The sequence below is a fragment of the Thermobia domestica genome, chromosome 9, assembly GCF_964235325.1.
Source record: "Thermobia domestica chromosome 9, izTheDome1.hap1.1, whole genome shotgun sequence".
NCBI classification, from domain to species: Eukaryota; Metazoa; Arthropoda; class Insecta; order Zygentoma; family Lepismatidae; genus Thermobia; species Thermobia domestica.
Window position 1 is genome coordinate 234,540,741 of NC_137462.1, and position 24,547 is coordinate 234,565,287.

The window sequence follows — 24,547 nt, forward strand, 5'->3', positions numbered from 1 at the left end:
TAATTTTACCGGTAATGTAACTAAACCTAATCTTAGTAGCAACAATAATAAGAATCGTAATACTCTTAGAAAGCAGATAGTCATTAGATCTAATTCCTCTTGAATTGGATTTCGTAGAATTTTTCTACATGGCAAAAACTCTCGAAATAGGAAATAAAGAAATGTAGATGTAAATAGCGCGGAAGATTGTATTAAGATTTTTGATTTTTAATGCAACGTAAACGAATTCGTTGGTCATGTCACTTAAGCTAAGGTTAAGTCGTCCGAGAAAACTATAATCAATTTATTTTTATTTCATTTCACTGTAAATACCATTACGATTTTGTTTGTGATTTGTACTTTATTTGAATTCTATGAAGATAATATAAATAATCGTAACACATTCAGGTATCAAACTAATTAATCCTAAACTTTTCGAATTTTGGGTTTACGCAATATTGATGAACTTAAGTTGTAGGGTCCTTCGAAGTATACTAACAGTAAATGGATGCTATTAGGAAAGACATTAGTTCCTTCGGAAGCTGTAACCAAAGTTAACATGAATGACATTTAATCTTTGAACTAATTCTTTGTATGATAAGTTCTTTATTTGTGTTAGTTTATGCTATGGTATTGATTATCGTGTTTTATCGTGTTTTGTTCTAGATATTGTCGATATTTCATTTATAAATTGCATTTTATTTGAGTATGTAATATATTTGATCCTTTCTCATTTAAGAGAATAATCATAGTAATATCATATTAATATCCTTTTCGCAATTTTCTTAGTTTTGCCCAAGAAAATGACAGATTTTGTTAACTTCCAACTTGTAACACGTATCGATGACCTCGAAAGAAGTTTAAATTAAACAAAAATCTTTTTTTTTTTTTTTTTTTTTTTTACAAAAGACGTAAATTGATTCATAACTCATTCGTACGGATCCTCTGTCGTTCATTTTCAGTTTGAATAGTTGGAGTAACTTGGAAACTATGGAATGAAAAAAGAATTTTCCATTTCCACCGATACCTAATCGGATGAGACCTCTGTAAGGGGTTACTAGGGAAAACGTGGTTTTCATAAATCAACATTCTGAATTGGCAACAGAGGTGATGTTTCACTGCATCAAAAGGTGTGTTAAGGATCTGTCTACATGATGCATTTCCTGAAAACAATGAAAAACACAGTTTGAAATTATCATGATAAAACGTTTACTTACATTCACCCGGCAACATTGCTATTCATCGCGAACTGAATTGCCAGTTCTACGGCAGATTCTGGAAGTGTCCCCGTTTGGATTCAATGAATAGCAGTGTTGCCAGTGTTGCATTTAAAAAATAATACATATACGCATAATCTATCCATATAGTATTTGATACGCATATATGTATAGTCATTTGAAGCAAGTTAACTTGTTTATATAATCCCTCATTTGAGTTAATTGTAAAATTATTTTAGTTTCCCGACTGTTATCTTCTCATCGGCGCCTCTGGTTTCGGTATATTTTTTTCTGGTACTATGTTATGTACTGTGAGTACAGATATGCAAAGACTCCCTTTTGTCATTTCGTCAGCCAGCCTTTTGCCTCACTCCTGCACAAAAGCTTTTTTCACAATTTGTTCTTTTAAGAATTGGGGGGAACTTCATGCTGCTGTTCTAGCTGCTCCACCAGGCGCAATTAATCTTGGAGTTGGCGTAAGTTCGGTTCCTTAACTCACGGATTATGTACCTCAAGAATGTATGTGGTCCACTGTACACTTCAGATTTGCACTTGTTTTAGTTTGACCACCGACCGCCTCAAACTCGATCCATATTATATAGCTATATGCAATTATTAACTACAGTTACTTACAGTTGCAGGACTTACAGTTTGTAATACACATTGTGTAGATTTTTGGTTTGGTTTGTTTTAATTTAATCCTTTAATTGGCAAGTACTGATAGCATTACCATCTAAATATTTAGTTTGCTTTTATGGTTGAATCATGTATTCCTGATAATAATTTCGTATTTTTTTTAAGTATTTTTGTACTTTGGTTACGAAATACAGTGTGTTTATTTCAAAGCAACATTGCCATACAATAGGTGTTATGTGCGGCTACTGAACTCATTGCTCTATTTTGGTAAAATATAATAAGAATACTCTCAGTAATTACCAACAGTTTCGTTGAAATATTTTCCTACAGAGTAAGAAACCACAAATAAAAAAAAAACAAAGAAAGAACTTTCGTGGAACGTAGGAGAAAAAGCTTCCACAATACTAAATTTGACTGTCCCCTGTTAACGAAGATTAGAAGTATCTAAAGAAGCGACCCGCAAATCATGTATATGAATGTTGTATGAAAGCAATAATGCCAATTAAATGATCACTGAAGTTATAATTCGTGCGGATAACGCAATAGAATGCGATATTGCTTGAGAGCAACACTGCCGAGTAAAGGGTTAATGTCCCACGGTTATGCTAGGGTTGTTAAAGAGACGTGGAGCTACTGGTTATAGTGGAAACCAAACCACTTCGGTCGTTCAACTGTACCCCACCGGGAATCAAACTCGGGACCACGTGAACGTATGTCAAGCGTCCTAGCCACTAGACGAAATGGGGGTCCTCATATTGTGGTGATTTAAATATTTGAGTCAGTATTGCCAGATCCGAAGATAAAAAAGTAGCATGTCTGTACTCCAAAAGTAGCGGATTTAAACGATTTTTAGCCCAAGTATATAAAAATAAATTTATCAACTAATGAGTGGTAGTAAGAAATATTTTTAATATGAGTTGGAAAATGTGCTGAACATATTGCAAGAAGAAATTATGATCGTTGGACGAAAACAATTCTAGACAGGATACCGCGAGATACAAACAGCCTTAAAAACGTCTGCATACAAGGTGTGACGAAATCAAGAACCACTGGAAAGTAACCTGGAAAAGAATTGCCCATTATACATAGTTGTGGAGAAGACTTGAAGAGATCTTCATCACGCAGTGGACTGACAATGGTTGATTATGATTATTGTAATGATTTTATTATATCTGGACCACAGAGGTAAACTAAACCAAGTCATAATTTCGTAATTTTACAGGAAAAGCGAAACCGGTTCCTTAAGCTAAACCTATAGTACTGTTTTGCAAACTATAGTAAATAGTTATAAAGTAGTAGGATGCTTTTATACTTACATTGTTGCACCATTAGAAAGAACATAGTCTATTAAAAGAGTACTCTTAACTTAATTTCTACCAAAAATTGCTTAGCATAGTCTACCTCTAAAGTTCAGATATAAATTATATATAACTTTCACTAGGTAAGGTAAGGTAGAAATAGATTCAAAATTTAACGAAAGTCGTACAGCGATTAACATATTTTTGCCTATTCAATCCTTCATGTTCATTCAGAAAAACTACGAAAATTAACACAAGATAAAACTAGAAAGTTAAGAATCACTTGTTTTGGCGAGAGAGAAAAAATAGATACAGAAAGCTCTAATTACCTATATTGTTACATAATATGTATGTCCATGTTTCGCAAGAAATTTTTAATCAATATAAAATTTCAACGTACATAAAGCACTATTAGTTTTAACGAATAAAGATCACATGCACCGCTAAGAGCTCATGGATAACTACTAGTTGAGTAACAATAACTCTATGGACCCCCAAAGTTGATTTCGTCGCCACCGTGACACTCGCCGTCACCGTGACGTGTGATACTCGTGACATTTTTCCTGGCGTACAAACAGATAGGTCTGCAGTATCCTTGATAATTTATTCAAATTATAGCACTAAATTCTTCAATTTTTAAGGTATTATCCTTCATTCAATTGTCAGAGTAGAAATTTTGTAAGCCTGACTGTTATTTTATTCGAGGCTCTTATGGGTGATTGCCCCGGGACACTTCCCCAATTGCTCTTACCTAGTTATGGCAATGAATATATGCGTATATAATGCATTACGACGATCTGAACTTGTATAAGAAACAGAATGTACTGAAAGTGAGACGCGAACTATGCGAAACATCGGGCTTTGAATCTAACTTGTTTGGTGATCCGACCAAATACCACACTTAGCAAAGATGAGTACCGTAGTTCCCACCACAAGGTTCAGAAAGCTCGTGTTATAAAGTGTCAATTAAACACGGAGATGTGAAACGGTAATAAAGCATTTGATCAATTTGAAACAAAATATATTTTAGTAATAATTTACCCTATTTGGTAAGATAATGAACGTTATATTCTGTTTTCAAATGACAATCAAAGCAGAACGTATTGGATAATAAATGAAAAATCGTACAATTTCAATTTCGGTACGATTAAATACTTCCGTGCTACTATGTGTTGCGTTATCCGTTAAGAGATATTGAACAATTCTAATTCAAAGGAATGAAATAAAGTATTGCATAGTACTGGAGTTAATTTAATAAAGTTTAATTGTGTAGGCACTACTGAGGCTATATGAAACAAAATCTATTACTGAAAGTGGAATATGGGTTACTATTGCAGTATCCATCCATTGCAATATTAATTCCAGGTATGATACACCCACTGATGATTAAACCTGGAACACACCCATGGAAAGCATTAGCGCTAGCCAATTAGCTATGAAGAGGTACTCCAAATCATAATTCTAAGTCAAGAATGAAGGCAAAAAACAAGAAGCGGAAACGACAGGCTGTACGATAATAATACTTTCAGAATTTTAATTTCACACTATTTATTTCGATACTTTCGAGACGAGACCGAGATCGAAACTTCACCCTCGAGACCGAAAACGAGATCGAAACAAGCATCTGTTGACCGAGACGAGACCGAGATGGCGATTTTTGACTCGAGACAAGACCGAGACCAAGACTACTATTTATCAACCGAGACGAAACTGAGACTGTACAAAGTCTCGTCTCGTCTCATCTCCATACCATCCTAATTTTTGTTTATCCAGTCGGTCACGATTCCCGGGCATGATTTTCTCCGCACTGGTTACAGACTCTACTCTCTTCTTTACAATACTTACTTATGTTTAGTAGTCACAGCACACCCTACACTCGGGAATCGTTATAAAATATTTTATTGCATGGGCCTCATACATGAAGTGTACCCTGTCATTCTGTAGTAACCTTCTTCTAATTCTATAGATGACTTCTATGACTAGATGACATTTTGTTTGATTTTTGGGTCTAATTCGAAATCTTGGTTTTATTTCGCTTTGTACTTCTTCTATTTTTTCTGTTTCGAAGTTTTGTTCTATGAGTGTCTCTATTATCTCTTAATCTTTGAAATCAGATGAGGCACTGTTTATAATGAGTAATATTTTTTTTCCCCTTTTGGGTTGTTCTACCATTACCGTTTCCTGAAGTGCCTTGTTCCTTGTCATTTTTTTTCATGTCTTCTTTAGTAGCAGTTTCTACAATTACTGCGTTCTTCATTTTCCTTAGTGATGTGATTTTTGTTTTCTCTTTTGCCGGGTTTACACTTGAACAGAATTTTCGGTGTATTTCAGTTTCACTGTCGATTTTTTCCTTTCAAAAATATTGTGGGCTTCTGCTTTGTTATCACTTGTTGCATCACCTGCGGTCTTTTGCTAGGGAGTCCTATATATTGTGATCTCATAAGAACTGAGGAATATATTGGTTTGTTTTCTACATGTTTTCCATTTTCTGCTTTTAATTTTTCAATTTCGGTCTTAAGTCTTTCATTTTTCTGCTTTAATGTTTCATTTTCCACTCTGAGATGTTCGTTTTTGCCTAGAATTTTTGATTGTTGAATGAGCCATTTTGTTAGCCCCTTCTTTATGCTTTCTGCAATAGCACCACTAGCTTTGCTGTTTTTTACTGCGTTGTCTCACAAATTCCAAAGCAGATTCATATGTTTCTGATATATCTCCCACTGATCCCTCCTCCTGATATTTGTCATTTTCTCTTACTAATTCTTGTTCATCGCCTGATAATATTTCATCTTTCTTTTTGTTCATAGTTTTATTTTGTTTTAAATTTACACTTCGACTAATTAAATGTCCTTGTTATTGTTTATCAAGCATATCATCATACGAGCCACTTGAATATTGCTGTAGTCTATCCGTTTTAATTTGTATTTCTTAGCTCTCGGGGGATTCCGCCCCCTGTTTATGTCGAAATGTTCTTATCTGTTTTGCATATACAAGCCAATGGAGAAAAACAAAGGAAACTGTTAAGTCTACTTACCTTGTTATGTTGATGTTTACGTCGGCCAGAAATGTCACTATATTCACTGTGTTCTTTTACTATTGTTTAGTACGACACATGATACAGGATGAGTTTCCGCGGGAGAACTTCACTCACACTTAGGTCGCTCACAGCTTATTCACACTGTGTCACTTCCTATAGTTGCACAAAATGCAAGCTTGTTATTATTACTTTTCCTTTTTAGTGTCCAGGTCTTGGGTTTCTAACACTTAAAAGCTGCCATGTAATACACAAAACACACTAGATATTGTACAAATATTCACGTAAAATTTTAAAATTCTTATTATCTATTTTCGCAGACTTCGACATGGTCTTTACGCGTCCACAGATAAGTGGTCACTTTCCAGCTCAGCCTGTAAACCGTATTTTGCCGGAGCGACACACGCACGTCCACTCGCGCTTTCATCTCATCTAGAAGGATTTCAGTACAGCTGCTGGATAGCGGGAGAAGAGGGAAAATGAGTGTGATTATACCAGTAGAGCTACCGGCGAAACAACAGTAATTGAGCAGGCGGCTCGGAGATTGTATCTGCTACCAGCCAGCTTTCTGCGGCGGCCCTGCGGCCGAATGGTGACAGGTCAGTTTCAAGGCAATTTCATGAAGAGACAGCCTAAACTATTGTTTCATAGACAAGCCTATTCAGCAACTTTATTACTTTAAAGAAAGGTCACTAATATTTGAAGAATAGTAAGATCTGTTCCAACGAGTCTATTGGTTTTAACGGGCCATACGAGACAAACAAACTAAACAATCCAAACGACTCTTACAGGCCAAACGGGCTGAGCGGTCCAACCTGAGTTTTCTTTCGATTGACTTAAGCCGGGTAACGAACAACGACCGTGTACCCATTTACCCGAAAATACCAAGCATTAGTTCGAACACATTTTTCGGTGTGGACTATGAACGTGGACACAGAGTGAAATGCAAACCGCCAATTTTGATCTGCGTAAGCTCATCGCCGCAGAAACATTTCTTAACGTGAGGGACACACATGTATCTACATGCAATCATTGGATTGAACTCTGACGATTCATTCGTCACCCCTGGCAGTTCTTGACAATATATGAGATCCAATAGCTATTGGTTATATCTATTCGCACACGAGCCCGAGTTTGATTGTGGGTGTAGAGAATTGAACACATTACAGGGTTTTAGAATGCATCGTAAGCTGTAAGGCCATATTTCATATAGTTTCGGTACTGAAAATGGACGCTAAATTTCAACAACCAATAACTAACCAAACCTATACACTACCAAATTAAAAAAAAAAAAATCAGTGATAGAGCAATTCCTATCTGATTTGGAAGTTCAAGATACCGCGACTAATTTTGGCTTATAAAATTTGACATGCAAGTTTTCTTTTTAACATATTTTACTTGTAATCTAAACCAAGTTCAACGCTTAATATAAATTTATTACCTTATTCTGTATTATATGTATAGCACTACTTGTAAAAATCCAACGAAGTTCCAACTTACTAAGCATTTACTTGTTGTATAACCTAACTCATACAGCAGATATGTGTCTTTGAAATCAGTGCCAGCCATGCGTAACTTTGTATATGTTTTAAAGCAAAGGAAGCAGCAGAATACTTCAACTGAAATCGTACAAATACATAATTACTTAGAGATAGCTCACATAGCTTTGCATCCAACATGTTTGATTTGAATTGTAAATCAAAGGTGCTTTAGCGCATCTTTCATTTTATAGAAATATTTGAACTCCAAACATAAAACCAAATCAATTTTGAATATAATATTATATAGGACCAAAGTATATAGATATCTCGCAACCAATATAAGCCTAATATAAATAACCATCTGTAGATGAGAAAAATGAAAATTTCTACTTTTTAAATTTCCTTTTCAAGAACATTCTCAAGGAAAGCACTATGTCCTGGAGACGACCCATAGAAGCAGAGATGAAGATCGGAAAAAACCCACTGAAATTAGTGCCGAAACTAGACCATCAACCTAACTTCGACAATTTGAAACCTCTAATAATGTGAGAACGCTTAGAGGTATGCCAATGGAAAAACAACCACCGTACATTTTGACTCTTTTACTGCAGAGCTACAAATAAATAAATAAAAAATAATATGTATATAAAAGTACCCACTTTCTTAAGAGCCCTCACACTGTTAAACATTGGACTAAGCAGCTCAACGTTGAAATTGGACTTACGTACTTTTTTGTATATTTCTGTTCACAAATATCTAGAAATTGGACTTACGTACTTTTTCGTATATTTCTGTTCACAAATATCTAGACTGCCTTCCAGAGATTAAGATCCCCCAAAAAAGATAAAAAATCATCAGGGGTCGTCCATATATTACATAACGCTATTTTTGACCAATTTTCACTCTCTGCCTACCCCTTGTCACACTTCGTAACATAAGGCCAAACCCCTTCCCCTTTGTTACGTAACACTTTTTGAGTTTTATTTTTTCACCAATTTTGCTTATTTTCGGAGTTATTAAAATAAAGAAATATTTTTAAAAGTAGAACGTTTTATTACAAAATGCTTGCATTCTGAATATATTTGTTGTGTTTTTCTTCAACAAATTAAAGTATTAGAAAATGGTAGAACTGTAATAATATTTTAACACCATAAGTTTGTTTAATTAACCGGTCTTAATTCTTAGAAAACTGCATACTATCGTTTCCTCAAGGAGATCGCACATATCTTTTAGGTCACCGATGACAGCAAGAAGGAAATACTGCCGGAAGATCAGGTAAAACAGCATCCAAAGAACTGACATCGACTTCTTTTTCAGGGATCCAGGATGTTTCGTGCATTTGAAGTTCGCCAGTGTCGATGATGCCAAGTTCTCTTCTTCGACTACAGATTCGAAGTGGCTGCATGTGTAAAGGAGGAGATATATGTCGTCTGTGAACAAATTTTCGAGCATCTTCTATGGACTTTGGACTTAAGTTTACCCCTTTTCAAATTCTTGTCCTAAATCAGTGCGAGAATGCGAATAAACTCCATTTCTTCAGAAATATTCAAATTCAAACCTTTTTTTTTTTTTTTAAAAATAGTACGATATGAATATCCAACGAATTAGGATCTTAATATCTTATTTTGATCTGCGAATCGTGGATTGTTCCATCACGGAAAATGTTCTTTCACGAGAAAGAGTTGCTTCAATTTCACATGCGAAACCCCTGAAAAGAAAAAAGTACATAATGATTCAAAGAAAAAAAAATAAATAATATTCTCAGAAACGCGAGGGCATTTTCAAACTCTGATTACGATCACTGACAACTAACTCGAGGAAAGTGTGCTCCATAAATGCATTGCTGCGATAGCCACAAAACGGAATTTTATTCTATTGTGATACACGCTGGGTTCGTCACCAATCATGAAAGTCACTATGTTTGTAACTTAATAACTCTTGAGCCAACCGATGGATATGGATCAAATTTCCAACATATATAAGGTTTAGCCCTGGGATCAGTTTTCTCATTTCACTTTGAAGGTGCAACTTAGAGGAGAGGGAAGGGGATATTAGGGTGGTCCTTAATTACATGGCAAATTTTTTTTTCCGAATTTCTTTGCTCCCAACCCCTAAATTGGTTCCATGTTGGACCCAATTTATCCATGAAAAAAATGGGCTCAATCGAAGAATATTTAACCGACCCCCAAGCGACCTAAAGTTTGAATGCATATCCAATATGTTAATATATAGGAAAAGTCTGGAATAAACCCTTCTTACTTTAAAGCGGCTGAAGGGAAAGGGACCAAATTTTGGATACAGGGATTGGAAGTAATTCACATCTGACCTTGACAAATAGCATGATGGCGGCCATTTTGAAGTCCGCAATTTTGTATTCGGACCCAAAATTTTAAATGGAAATGATGTTTTGTGACATCGTTTTTGGGTAACCTTTCATTATAAAAACACATCTTCCTATATTTTCAACTTATCTCTGGTCATTTAAGTCTTTTTAGCTTTGAAATAATAGTTTATTATCTTTCAGTATTGTGTTTTTCTTTATAGGTTACTGAAATATTAATAAACTATTTCATACATTTAACAAGGAAATAATTATATATGTTGTTATATAATTACATCCCGTCGAAATACATACCAGCCTATATTGAAATTATTTATATGAAATGAAATTATATAAATAATATAATGAATGTTTAAAGTGATATTAAAAGAAAGCTGAAGGCTGTGGATAACTAGCCAAATTCTACTGCACCATTAAGCCAATTTGTGTAGCATCTGGATACTTTTTTCTGTGTTCATTGACTATCTGCAATATGTATTGTTTCTCTTTTTCGTCTATTGTTAAAATGTTCAAGTATTCTTGTATCAGTTTCACACCTCTCTCTGCAACATCATTCACCACCACAATGTTTTTCAATGTATTCAACCCACGTTGAAAGTTCATATCTTCTTTCCAAGTAGATGGGCATGTGCATTTCTTTCTTTACTTTATGGTTTAATTCAAATAAGGGAAACTATTCAACAATCTTATAAATCTGCAGCCCGTACAGAGATATAAACTCACAGGATATTAAGTTGTATTACTTCGGAGCTTTTATTTTCCATAGTTGATAATTATTACATGTTCAGAAATAAGTGGAAAATAAAGGCAGACGTCTGTTTGTCGTCAAAAGCTACCTCAAAATGATATATCATACGAGGTCATTTCTATTTAAAATTTTGTGCCCGAATCCAAGATGGTGAACGTAAAGATATGCCTCATCTCGGTCACTACTCAGTATCAGGTATGGATCTACTTCTACAACCTCTATCCAAGATATGATTCCTATCCCTCAATCATTTTTAAGTTACAAGAGTTTATTACAAACTTTTGCCATATACTATACATTGTAAATGCATGCAGAGGTTTAGGTCGCTTGGGGGTCGGTTAAATATTCTTCTATTGAGCCCATTTTTTTTCACAGATTAATTTGGTCCGACATGGAACCAATTTAGGGGTTGGGAACAAAGAAATTCGGAAATCGAAGATTAAGGACCACCCTAGGGGATATATATATATATATATATATATATATATATATATATATATATATATATATATATATATATATATATAATCAAAAATAATCGATATTAGTGTCGAATTCATAGTTTTTGTGGTTCCTAAGTTGATTGGTGACTGTTTTGGAGCCCTTTATGTCCGAAATGAAACGTATTCTACCTGCGCGAGGAACAGGTAATCTGCTATTTTATTTATGAAAAAAGAGAACTGAATTAAAGTGTTTGTTTAAATGATTGCATATAAATCTGAGAATAAAAAATAAAACTTACAGCAGAAAACGTGCATTACGTGACGAAATCATAAACCCCATCTCCCCCTTTCTCACATTTTGTAACGCAAGGCCCAACATCCTGCCCCTCCCCTTTGCCCCGTTACATAATATGTCGACAACCCCTTATAAATTCATAAATTCACTTACATCTGACTCATTTTCTCGAGAATTTTTGTCAGAGAAAGAGGTGAAAATTAAAGCATAAGTCCTATACATATTGTAATTCCGTTGTAAATCAAAATATAAAGGAAAATAAGTTAGAGATTTGATACGTAACTTATATTTTTAATTTAGAAGATTGAAAAAGAGAAAGATGTGAATAGGAGAACTATCATACCTACAATATTCATTGCACGAAATTTGTTCGATTTTTCACTTTTATTTTTCGGTACTTATTTTTCCACGGCTCGAGAATGTTGCGACAGGAAAAAGATGTTTAGAGTAAAAGTGTCATGATGCAAAGGGGGAATTCTAATTCCTAGAATATTATCGATGCAACCTTCCTCTGTAAATACGTAAGCGGGAAGGAAAGGTGAGATTTGAAATAATAACCTCAGGTTTTTTGAAATTGAATCTACGCAACAAAATTATCTTAACTTTCTTTTATATAAAAGATAGACGTCTCTGTAATAAGGAAAAGTAGGAAAAATTCGTGTTAAATAATACCTTCAATTTTTATTGCAGGGAATGATTTGATACAAAAATGAATCAACTGAAATTCGAAATAAAATTGTCGAGCAATTGTGTTTTTAGAACAATGTTTACAAACGTTGGTTTTGTTCAATAGTCGTCTACACGATATTGGTTCGATTCTTTTCCTTCTGTGTCTTCTTGCATATCTTGTTCTGGGCTTTTCTTTTGTGAGTCTCCTCACCTCTTACGTCCAGGTCCGGGATGTCTTCTCTTCGTGAGTCCCCTCGCTACACGAAGGGACTCACGAAGATTGAACGAGAATAGACATGACATGACTTTATTTAATGACGTGCAGTTGTGTAATGCACAGATCGCGAATTAGTGGGCAAAGAGGTGGAAAGTCAACGGCAGTACAGAATGTACCATCCCGATATTCCCCTAGTGGAAACGAAAGACAAGGACAATATTGGCTATAATGGGCGTAGCAGGATGCATGGCTATTTCCAACCTAATCAATACCACCTGCGAGAGAAATTTAGGAAATAGAATATGAGGTTCACTGAGATGTTGTCCACAGTTACATTCCGAATAACTTTCACTTGTAATTTCAGTTGTGATTTTCAGTAACGAAACGGCACATAATGATGCATATGCCTCCCAAACTTCTTGCACGCATTGCAATTAATTCTCTTGGGCGAAGGGGGCAGCAAAATGTTTGCAAGGTTCTAAAAATGTATTATTAAAACCTTTGCTTGGCATTTCAGTTTATTTTTGAGCCGCGCAGTGATAAATACCCTCTGCGATTTCCTATATAGTAATATTTTCTTCATTTATCTACAATATTTTTTATTAGTGGTACTGGACGTTTTATCTGATACAAGTATTATGTCTTGGCGGCCGTTTTGAATACGGTACAAATATGAGCAATCTTTTGCCACAACACTGTTTAGTGTTTGAAGATCTATTGAACGAGGTATCATTTGATACATATTTCCATTGACAATTTTAAAGTTGAATACTGGACCCCCATAAAGGGCCGCCTTGGAGAGCAGCCCGATAACATCGTTTTGACGTGCAAATGATATTTTCCTGTTTCACGCTTTGATCTGTTCATTTATCTTCAACCGTTTTCATATTAGTGGCACTGGACGTTTTATCTCATAGAGGAACCATGACTTGGCGACCATTTTGAGTACGGTGACCGATATGAAAAATATTTTGCCACAACTGTTTTTAGTGATCTATTGAACGAGGTATCACTCGGCCCGCGTTTCTATTTAAAATGTTAAATTTGGGCCCTGGTCCCCATGAAGGGCGTCCCTGGGGGGAACCGTGGCATTTTCTATTTCAGTTTTTGTTCGGTTCATTTATGTTCAACGGCTTACGTGATATGTCCGTGGAAAGATTAAAATGGACCACCCTGTATACTTGGAAACCAATTACTTTAGTTTGGTGATAGGCACTTGTATACATTAGATCTATGAGAGAAAAACTGGTGACGAATCTTGCTACCAGATTCTGACTTGAAATATTATATACTATGCCCACAACATAAAGCAAAGCATTATATTGATCGAAGTCATTACATATACTGGGCTACAGAAGTCGGTAATATAGCCTGTGAACCCAATCAGTGATCATGTGCATGCCCGCCTGGCGCCCAGGGTATACTTTGGGCACTTTTCAAAAAATATAGTTCATTAGTTGAAATCTACAATGGCCATGTTGTCGTTCATAAAGAAACCAGTGTTCAATCCCAGTTACACAAATTTATCATTTGAATGCATTTTTATATAGTAGGATCATTTCCAAAGAGAAAAGAAAGCGCATTAAAATATGTAACACAGAAACGACCACGCAAGAAATTTCTAGTGCAACAAATTAACGTATTCTGTAATATATAAGGCGAGGAAGAGGAGCCAAATAAGCACTAATCAGGATCTGAGCATTATCATTGGCAGTAATATGCGCCATATGGCTGGCCAGGCTAATATCCTTTTAATTTTTTTTTTTTTAAACTTACAACGGTTTAGTTGTAAGTATCAAACCTGCTTTCACTACTGCTCATAGAGATTTATGATGGCTCACATGACGCATGTTTAACTGGGTAATACGTGGTCACTCCACCGCCTCCCAGGCTCCATTATATTTTGCTTTCGGGAGCTAAGCTTGATATTATTTGATCTCGATAGTTTCCTACTTGCTTGTTGGTTGTGATTTAACATAGGATAATTTTAGTGCTTTCTCCAGAAACCTAATCGTGAAGAGCACAAAATTCCACAGCGCGACGTTCATAAACACACTTGGACCTCACCAGACAGAAAAACACATTATCAAATTGATCACGTTTTAGTAGATAGAAGAAGGCAATCTAGCATAATTTATTTCCGGTCGTTTAGAGGGGCTGATTGTAACATTGATCACTATCTGGTAGCAGCGATAATACAAAAGAGATTATCGTTGAATAAAGGTAATATTCTATGTCCAAAAACGGAGAGATTTAATTTAAAGAAATTGGAAGAGAACCAGGTAAGAGACAAATACCAGATTGAAGTCTCGAATAGATTCTCGGTTTTAGAAGATTCGGGGTGCACTAGTGTTGAGGATATTTGGATTAAAATAAGAGATGGGATTAAAATTTCAGCAAAGGAAACATTGGGACACGCGGAAATACGTAGGAATAAATCATGGTTCGACCAGGAATGCATTAAGCTAGAAGAGAAGAGAAAACATCAAAATTACGTTGGCTACAAAATCCGAATGAAATAACTACACAAAATTTCGCAGGCCTTCGGTGGGAAACTTCCAAAACTTTTAGAACAAAGAAACGCGATAAATAGTAATAAGAAGATAATAGATAAAAAGATAATAGTAAAGATAAAAACATTCGCGACATGTATAATTGGATCAACGAATTTAAGAAAGGCTATCAACCTCGTGCTTTTATTAAGGGAAGCTGACGGAACAGATCTCACTGATACGGATAACCTCTTAAACAGATGGAAAGATTTTTTTGGCAATTTGTTTAACACGCAGCCAAAAAAAAAAAAAAACTAATGGGCTTCGAGGAAAGGAGATACACACCTCAGTACCGTATATTCCAGAACCCAACCGAATAGAAGTAGAAATCGCTATAAAGAAATTAAAGAAATACAAATTTTCGGCTGAGTTAATTTTAGCTGGAGGCGAAAAATTGTGGAACAAGATACACAAACTTATTCTCCTTATCTGGAACAAGGAAGAATTGCCACAAGAGTGGAAAGAATAAATCATTGTTCCAATTCACAAGAAAGGCGACAAAACTGACTAATAATTATCGAGGCATTTCTCTTCTGTCAACATCCTAAAAGGTCCTTTCAAATATTCTATTAGCAAGATTGACCCCATACGCAATGAAATTATTGAAGATTATCAATGCAGATTTAGACGAAATCGATCAACTATCGACCAAATATTTACCATTCGACAAATACTCCAAAAGAAGTGGGAATACAATACCCGGTACATCAACTATTTATTGATTTTAGAAAGGCCTACGACTCGATTAGGAGGGAAACATTATATAACGTTCTCACAGAACTTGGAATACCGAGAAAGATAATTAAATTAATTAAGATAAGTTTAAATGAATCCCAAAGTAAAGTCCGGGTAGGAAAATTTTTGTCCACGACCTTTCAAGTCGAAAATGGAATGAAACAAGGAGATGCGTTGTCGCCATTATTATTCAACTTTCCTCTGGAATACGCTACAACGAAAATCAAAGATAGCAACCAGGCCCTAGAGTTGAGGTTACTGCATATGCTGATGATGAAAATTTAATAGGGGATGATAGGAGAACAATAGAAAGAAATGCAGAGATCTTATTAAACACTTACAGGAACATGTGCTTAGAAGTAAATGCAGAGAAAACTAAATACATGGAAATTTGTCGGAACCGTAATACGGCAAATTATGGATGCATTAATATATTTAATAATACTTTTGGTGGAGTGGATACTTTTACATATTTAGAATCAATATTAGCAGACGAAAATCATATTCACGAAGAAGTTAAATGTCGACTAAAAGCAGGGAATTTGTGTTACTATTCGGTTCAAAATCTCTTGTCGCTGCGAATTCTGTCGAATTATAATATATAAGACGATAATCATGGTTATTGTTCTGTATGGTTACTCTAAGGGAATAACATAAACTGAAAACATTTGAGAACAAGATCCTGAGACGAATATTCGGACCCAAGAGGAGCGGGAATGGGGAATGGTGGAAACTTTATAACGAGGAACTACATAATTTATACGGTTTACTCAACATTGTTAGGGTAATCAGGTCTAGGAGGCTTAGGTGGGCAGGTCATGTAGCTAGAATTTAAGAAAGTAGAAACGCTTTGAAAGTCTTGACTGGAACACGAATCAGAAAACGACCATTAGGAAGACCTAGGTGCAGATGGGAGTACAATATTAAGATTTATCTTGAAGAGATAGGAATACAAAGTAGAAACTGGATCTAATTGGCTAAGGATAGAAGTCAGTGGAGAGCTTTCGTCAACACGGCATTGGAGCTCCGGGTTCCATAGGCCATAGAGTTAGTTTAGTTATTTAGATACAGATAGCACCTTGAATGGCTGGAAAGATTTCTTTGATGATCTGCTTAACACGCAGGCAAAAACTAATGTTCGCGGGAAAAAGGAAATGAAAAGCAAAACCATAAATTTCAGAGCCTAGTTGAACTGAAGTAGAAATTGCTATAAAGAAATTAAAGAAACACAAATCCCCGGGTGTAGACGAAATTCCGGCTGGGTTAATTTTAGCTAGAGGGGAAAGTTGTGGAACAAGATATACGAACTGGAACAAGGAGGAATTACCACAAGAGTGGAAAGAATGAATCATAGTTCCAATTCACTAAAAAGGCAACAAAGTGGATTGTAATAATTACTGACGCATTTCTCTTGTGTTAACATCCTATAAAATCCTCTCAAATATATTATTATCAAGATTGATCCCATACGCGTTTAAAATTATTTGGGGATTATTAGTGTGGATTTAGACGAAATCAACCAAGTATGGACCAGATATTTGCCTTTCGACAAATACTCGAAAAGCAATACCCCGGTGCATCAATTATTTATTGATTTTAGAGACACTTATGATTCTATTAGGAAATAAATATTAACAACTTCCTTACAGCATTTAGAATGCCGAAAAAGCTAGTTAGATTAAATAAAGTGTGTTTAAACGAATCCCAAAGTAAAGTCCGAGTAGGGAAATTTTTGTCCACGAGCTTCCTCGTCGAGAATGGCCTCAAACAAAGAGAGTTGTTGTAAGCATTGTTACTCAACTTTATTCTGGAGTACGCTATAAGGAAAATCAAAGATAGGAGACAGGACCTAGAGGTGAATAGTATTCACCAGGTTATGGCTATGCAGAAGATGTAAATCTGATAGATGATAGGAGAAGGATAGAAAGAAATGCAATGACATTATTAAATCCTTGCAGGTTTAGAAGCAAATGCAGAAAAAAACTAAGTACATGCAAATTCACTGGGTTCGTAATACTGCAAATTATGGATGCGTCAAAGTATCAAATAATATTTTCCGTAAAGTGGATACTTTCAAATATCTACGATCAATATTAACAGACCAAAATCATACCCACGAAGAAATTAAGTGGCGACTGAAAGCAAGGAATACATTCAGTTCAAAATCTTTTGTCGTCGCGAATTCTGTCGCGGAATTTAAAGCTTAAAATATATAGAACGATAATCATGCCTATTGTTCTGTATTGTTTGTTTGCGGGAAGAACGCAACCTGAAAGCATTTTTGAATAAAATCCTGAGACGAATATTCGGACCCAAGAGGAATCGAAATTGGGAAAGGCGGAAATTTCATAACGAGGAACTGCATAATTTACACCCTTTACAAGATATTGTTAGAGTCATCAAATCTAGAAGGTTCAGGTAAGCAGGTCATGTAGCGAGAATGAAAGAAAGTAGGAACGCTTTCAAAGTTTTCACTGGAAATCCAGTCAGAAAACGTAAATTATGAAGACCTAGACTGAGATGGAAGGCCAATATTAAGACAAATCTCGCAGAAATAGGAATGCAAAGTAGAAACTAAAGAGAGTTGAGAAAGGGGAGAGGTCATTGGAAAGATTTTATGAACGCGGCATTGAACCTCTGGGATCTATAGGTGATAGAGTTAGTTAGTTCTTTTACGGTAAAAGATTTTTTGTGAAACATAACGGAAATTCAGAAGGTTTATGTTTTGTCGGTATGTAGATAGAAAAAACAGAGCATAACTGATACATATGCAAAGAAAACATATTCGGACGATACGACTAGTTGATGGAGAAATGATTAAAATAAATTCCTTAAATTGGAAGCATTTCATAAGTGAATAAATTTTTAAAAATCACTAGTAGTAATTACCCTCTGAAAAACACGAAATTCATTGGGTCCGATATCGAATATGTTATTATTCCCCTTGTTTACCTTCATTTTTAAGATTCTCGCGCAAACACTCCTCTCATTATCACACCTTCATTCTCACTATGGTGATTACTCCGATTGAGTAGAAAAGCGGGACCAACTAACCAAACTCATCAAAATGAAAACCTCAAACATGTATTTCAGACTTTGACCGTTTCCGATTTTGAAAACGCTTCTGCGTACACTATGTTATTACTCGACACCTTGTATATCACATCATCATTAATAAATCGTATATAATAACTTCCTTTTAAGTAATAAAAACTCACTTGTGACTCTTATTGAAAATTGATTGCTTGAGAGTGAGAAGGGGCTATGCCACAAACAGAAAATTTTGAGAAAAATGAAGTTTTAATAGACTAAGTACAACATGCATAACGTACGGTTATTGTTATTGGGCAATGGCTTATTGCCTTCAAATATCAACAGGGTAATTGGAAAAATTGTTAGCAACACCAACAGGAACTGTATCTACATCAAAATTTCAGGTTGTGTGGCATAGCCCCTTCTCACTCTCAGGCATTCAATTGTGCAAGAAAACTTTTATGCAAATGTATTTCTTTGCAACCGACAACAATATTGATTTAATAGGGGGCACCAATTCTTTTAGGGGGCGCCGCGTCCTTTACTCTTCCGACACGTTGTCTTTCTTCTTTTTCGCTCGGCGCCTCCTTGCTATCAGCGCCCGGGGGGCCCGCCCGCTTGTCCCCCTCTGTATCATGAGATTTGTGACAGTAACGCCTTCTAATGTGAAAAATATTTACTACTTTTTTGACTACCCATTTTTTATTATTATTATTATTATTATTATTATTATTATTATTATTATCACTATTATTATTATTATTATTATTATTATTATTATTATTAATTTTGTAGCAGTCAGGCTATAAAATATAACTACATTTAACTTTTAAATATATGAACAAAGTTTTGATTATAGTTATTATTATTATTGCAAGTGGTTCACCTTGCAATTCATTTGTTGACACCTAGAGAACTTACTGACTCCCCTTCATTAGATTTCTAGTTTTTTTTTTAACATGAGGTTATATATTGCCTCGCATTGTAGCAAAAACTTCTAGCTCCAATGAACAAACCCCATGGCTCTGGATAAGTAGAGTAACAAATAAAACACAGTTCTGACCAGAGCAGAATGAAATATATTAAAAACTATACTTACAATGTGTTACAGTTTCAAGGACCTAACGTCCTCTTCATCAGACACTAACACAGAGTGTTGGTGTCTGATGAAGAGGACGTTAGGTCCTTGAAACTGTAACACATTGTAAGTATAGTTTTTAATATATTTCATTCTGCTCTGGTCAGAACTGTGTTTTATTTGTTATTCTAGCTACAAGTTGAATAATGTACTATTGACTCTTGATTAATAAAATTCATTGAATTTTTCTAATTTAATTTAAGTAATTTATGTCCTTAAATCAAGTAAAATAATTATTTTTACAACTTTGTTGTACTTACTCCAGCTGCTTGTGATGAATTTCCTATGATTCTCTGGTTAACACTAAAGACTTCTTTGTTATGCTTATTCAAGATAAAGTCTTCATAGTGGAATTAAATTTGCACACACACACACACACAAACACACACGCACACACACACACACACACACACACACACACATATATATATATATATATATATATATATATATATATATGTAGCCACTTTCATGACACGAAATATATTGTGACATGTTTGTACCCCATGTAGTACGACGCCCTTTAGGGACTAAACGTGTTTGTGTAGCTCTTAATAACAAAACTAAACTTCCATTCTCTTTAATTAATGCATTACGTATTTTCCTTCCCTTTTTGCATGCGTACCTTGTTCTTTATTAAAACTAGTCAATAAGCCACCTGCACATCATAACGTGCAATATAGTCAACATATATCTTATACAGCGTGTCTAAGAGTTCACACAACCAAGTTTTCATTGCAAATAACTTTTACAATGATAGTAAATTGATATATTCTTAATATCACTCACAAGTATTGGGTACACCTACAAATAGTAACTAGTGTATTAGGATAATAAGTAGCGTACAAGAACGTAAATTCATAGGAAAAAAATAATAAAACTTTACGAGGCATAATTTTTATTTTGGAAGACAAAAAGTTTCTCATAAAGCTGAATAACACAGAAAATAGCTCCGTATTGCTATTAATGTGTACATATCCAAAATGTCTGGAGTAAAATTCTTGAGAATTAATGAAGTGATGATCAAAGAATATATGAAATAAACTAAATTGAATGTTGTGTGAACCAGATAAAACAGTGGCATTCCAATACAAAAGTGCTCTGAATCAAAACTTGGACCCGTATGGACGCAAGCATCCCTTAAACTTGGGAATGTAAATTATTTTTGAAATGTTAGGGGTCAAAAGTCATATATTTTAATACTGGTATCTTGGAGAAGCATACATATATTTGTGTCGCATGTATTTATAAATTACATAAATTAGAAATAGTTTACTTTCTTGTGAGAGAAAATTTCACTTCTCTTCTTGAAAGTGTGGAGGAGATAACACATTTCCAAAAAGATAATTCAAGAAAAAAATGAGTTATAATTTTAAAAAAGGAAAAAAAATTCAAAACTTTCATCATTAAAATCTAAGATACTTTTCGTAAATGTGGCAAACGTGCAACAAAGTTTAGGGAGAGACAGAGGATATCTTATTTCATTAGAAATGCAATGCAAATCTCTTATACTGTTAGTTACTATACACATCGCACAGTCCTAAAATATGTATAGGCATTAAACATTTCGCAGTGAACAAAGGACTTTAAAAAAAAAATCTTAAGATAGGGAAAGTGATACGGAATTTTGTTTTAGGGATTTGCTTATATATACGTTTAAAAAATTTAATTCAGCTGAATAAAGCAGTCAGTTATCGTGTACCTTCTCGACGTTTTATATTTTCCATAATCAACATTTTAAGTCTAATAGTCTCCACTATTAAACACTTTTTAAAAGAGAAAGTTTGTTTGTGTCTTTTCGTTAGATCACCGTATTTTGTTGAAAAATATTCTTTAGTTATGATTGAGTTGAAACATGACCACGCCGGGTGGTTAAAAAGTTTCAAACCAAACTGGGTTGTTTGGGAACGATGGGTGATCACTTGCAATCCAACTGCATTATTCGTTGGGTCAACAAAATGACTATATGTCACTGTAGAGAATTTTAGACAAACATTTGGGTCATACCTGGTTAACGGAAAGTGTCATAATGCGTGAAACATATAGTCTAAAGGAAGCTGATTTACGTGGACAACTTAGTAGGCTACTACAAAAATTACAACACATGTTTGTTATTTACTGTCTATTCTCTTGAAATTATATAGTTGTATATTGATGGAGTACGATTACAGTAGCAACGTTAGTTCCGGCTCAAGCGGAGGGCTACAGATGAAGAAATAGTACCAAAAAGAAAAATCATTGCATCGAAGCCACAATGCATGAATAGTAGTGCTGTAATCTTTTTTCCTTATCTGTTATTCTTACGTCCTAGCATACAAGAATAACAGATCGCGCAACTGTTATCAAGGGCGCGCCCCCTGGGGGGGAGCGGGGAGCCGGACCTCCCAAAGTTTAGGTTTGCGCCCGCATTGTATTTATGAATGTACAATGTTTGACATAATTTGAATGCAATTTGTCTTAAAAATCTTCATATATGCCTTCTGCATCTGAATGGGCCCCCTAAATTTACAGAGAAATCGGCGCCCTTGACTATTACTCGTGTAACTGCTGTCAGACTATTCACAAGTTTTTTTTTTTTAACTATTATTGTGGTCATTACAGAAAGCATAGAACGTTACTTGCTGCTTCGCATAAATGCCAAATATGCTGCGAAAAGCTTTGAAATAACTACTTTCTGGCTCTCAGAAATGAAAATATTCACAGCCAGTAAATAGTTATTTGTGATACACTAGGAAGGCGATATCCTTTGTCTTCAAGAAAATGTCAAGTAACGTGGTAATAATTTTATGATGGGTCATCTTTGTAACCAACTGATGGTTAAATGTTAACCACATGTTGTGTTAAATCCCGTAACGGTTAATGTGATATTTACTCTTTTAACCCATTATTTCGTCATGTTTTAATTCCACCGTGGTCGATGTTACCTCATTGATGGGTTATTTGCACTCCACCCTTCTGCATGGGAAATAATGTGTTCATTTCTTACCCTACGCTTGTTCACTTTTAACTATACGTTTGGTCAAACGCATTATCAAGTTGATGAAATTTACACTTTGTTGGGTTAATCGTATTAACCGGTTACGCCATTTTACTAGGGATGCGCTCGAGTCGAGACACACTTTGTAAAATTCGAGACGAGGCGAGACAAACGTATTTCTCGACTCGAATTTTCGAGTCGAGACACGAGTCGAGTCGAGACAGCTCTTAAAAATCTCGACTCGACTCGAATGTCTCGAAAATCTTTCTATAATTTTTAATATTATTTTGAAGAAAGTATTCACTCAGAAACAGCCTTGAAACCAATTCCAGCTTTTATTCCTTCAGAAAGGTACAGAACGCATAAAATTAATAGTTAATCTTTAAAGATCAAGATTTAATTTTCAGCTCAATTCAGTTAATTAGAACTAATAGTTAATGTCGTTGTATTTGGTTGTACTTCAAATATAATGATAATAATAATAATAATTGATTATCTAGTTTGTATAAAACTATTATCCGTAGTCTAAATCTAGTTTGTATAAAACTATTGCGATAAAGTGAACTTCATAAATTCTCTGAATGAGCAGTTGGTAGTCTATAGTAATTTAGCATAGTTATAATTATTGTGTTTTCGTTCCCATGAACGCAATAGGGTTACGTAACTTCTGGATTATTCGCTTGCCCAACTATTCTGAGGCTTTAATATGTTGCAGCATATCACGAGCTACGGATAATATATAATGTAACATTTGTTGTAAATCACATATTATGATACGAGACTATTTTACATAGTATATCTTATCTAATATAAATAAAATAAAGAGTTTGTTTGTGTGTTTGTCTGTCTGTCTGTGTGCGACCTGGGGACCAGACGAGTGGATCGAGAGATCCCAAAATTTGGTCACGGGTACCTTAGTTCAGGCCTCAGATCAAGACGAAGCGTTTTTTTTATTACGAACCAGGAGGGTCTCGGGGGGGGGACGTTTACTGGGACCGACCTGGTTACCAGACAAGTTGACCGAGAGTTACCAAATTTTGGTCACGGATACCTTGGTCCAGGTCCCAGTCTAAGGCGAAGCGTTTTTGTCAAAATTGGAACCAGGGGGTCTCAGGGGGGCGTTTAGCGAGACATGTAGTAAAAGTAATCCAAATTGATCGACATTAGTGTCAAATCCATAGTTTTCACGGTCGCTGAGATCAATGGTGACACTTCCATCAGCGATGACTTGCAAATTCAGCTACTACTGTATGCGGGCCGGGTGTCAGCGGGTGAGGAATACCGAGACATGTATAAATAGCCCATATTGATTGATACTAGTGTCAAATCCATAGTTTTCGCGGTCACTGAAATGAATGGTGATACTTCCACAGGTGTTGACTTCCAAATACAGCCCCCATGCGAAGAATGGGTATATTAAGCTAGTATTACAATAAATGGACTGCTTGGATGCCACTAGTAAAGATAAGTATCATTCACTTCTATGAATAGGTATTTTTTAAAAGGATTTTTGTAAACACTAAGTTATAAAACAATGAACATATGTCCAACATATGTCCAACATTTGACAACATATATCCAAATTCCATATATACTCTTTCTAAACTAATGAGTAAACTCATTAAGAACACCAACTGATATCAATAAACAGTAAAGAAAACAATACTTTATACTTCTATCATTTGGTACACATCTCTATGAAGCATAGCTTGTTTCTTTTCGAAATAGCTCCTTCGTGTCACAGCTGTGGTTAGTTT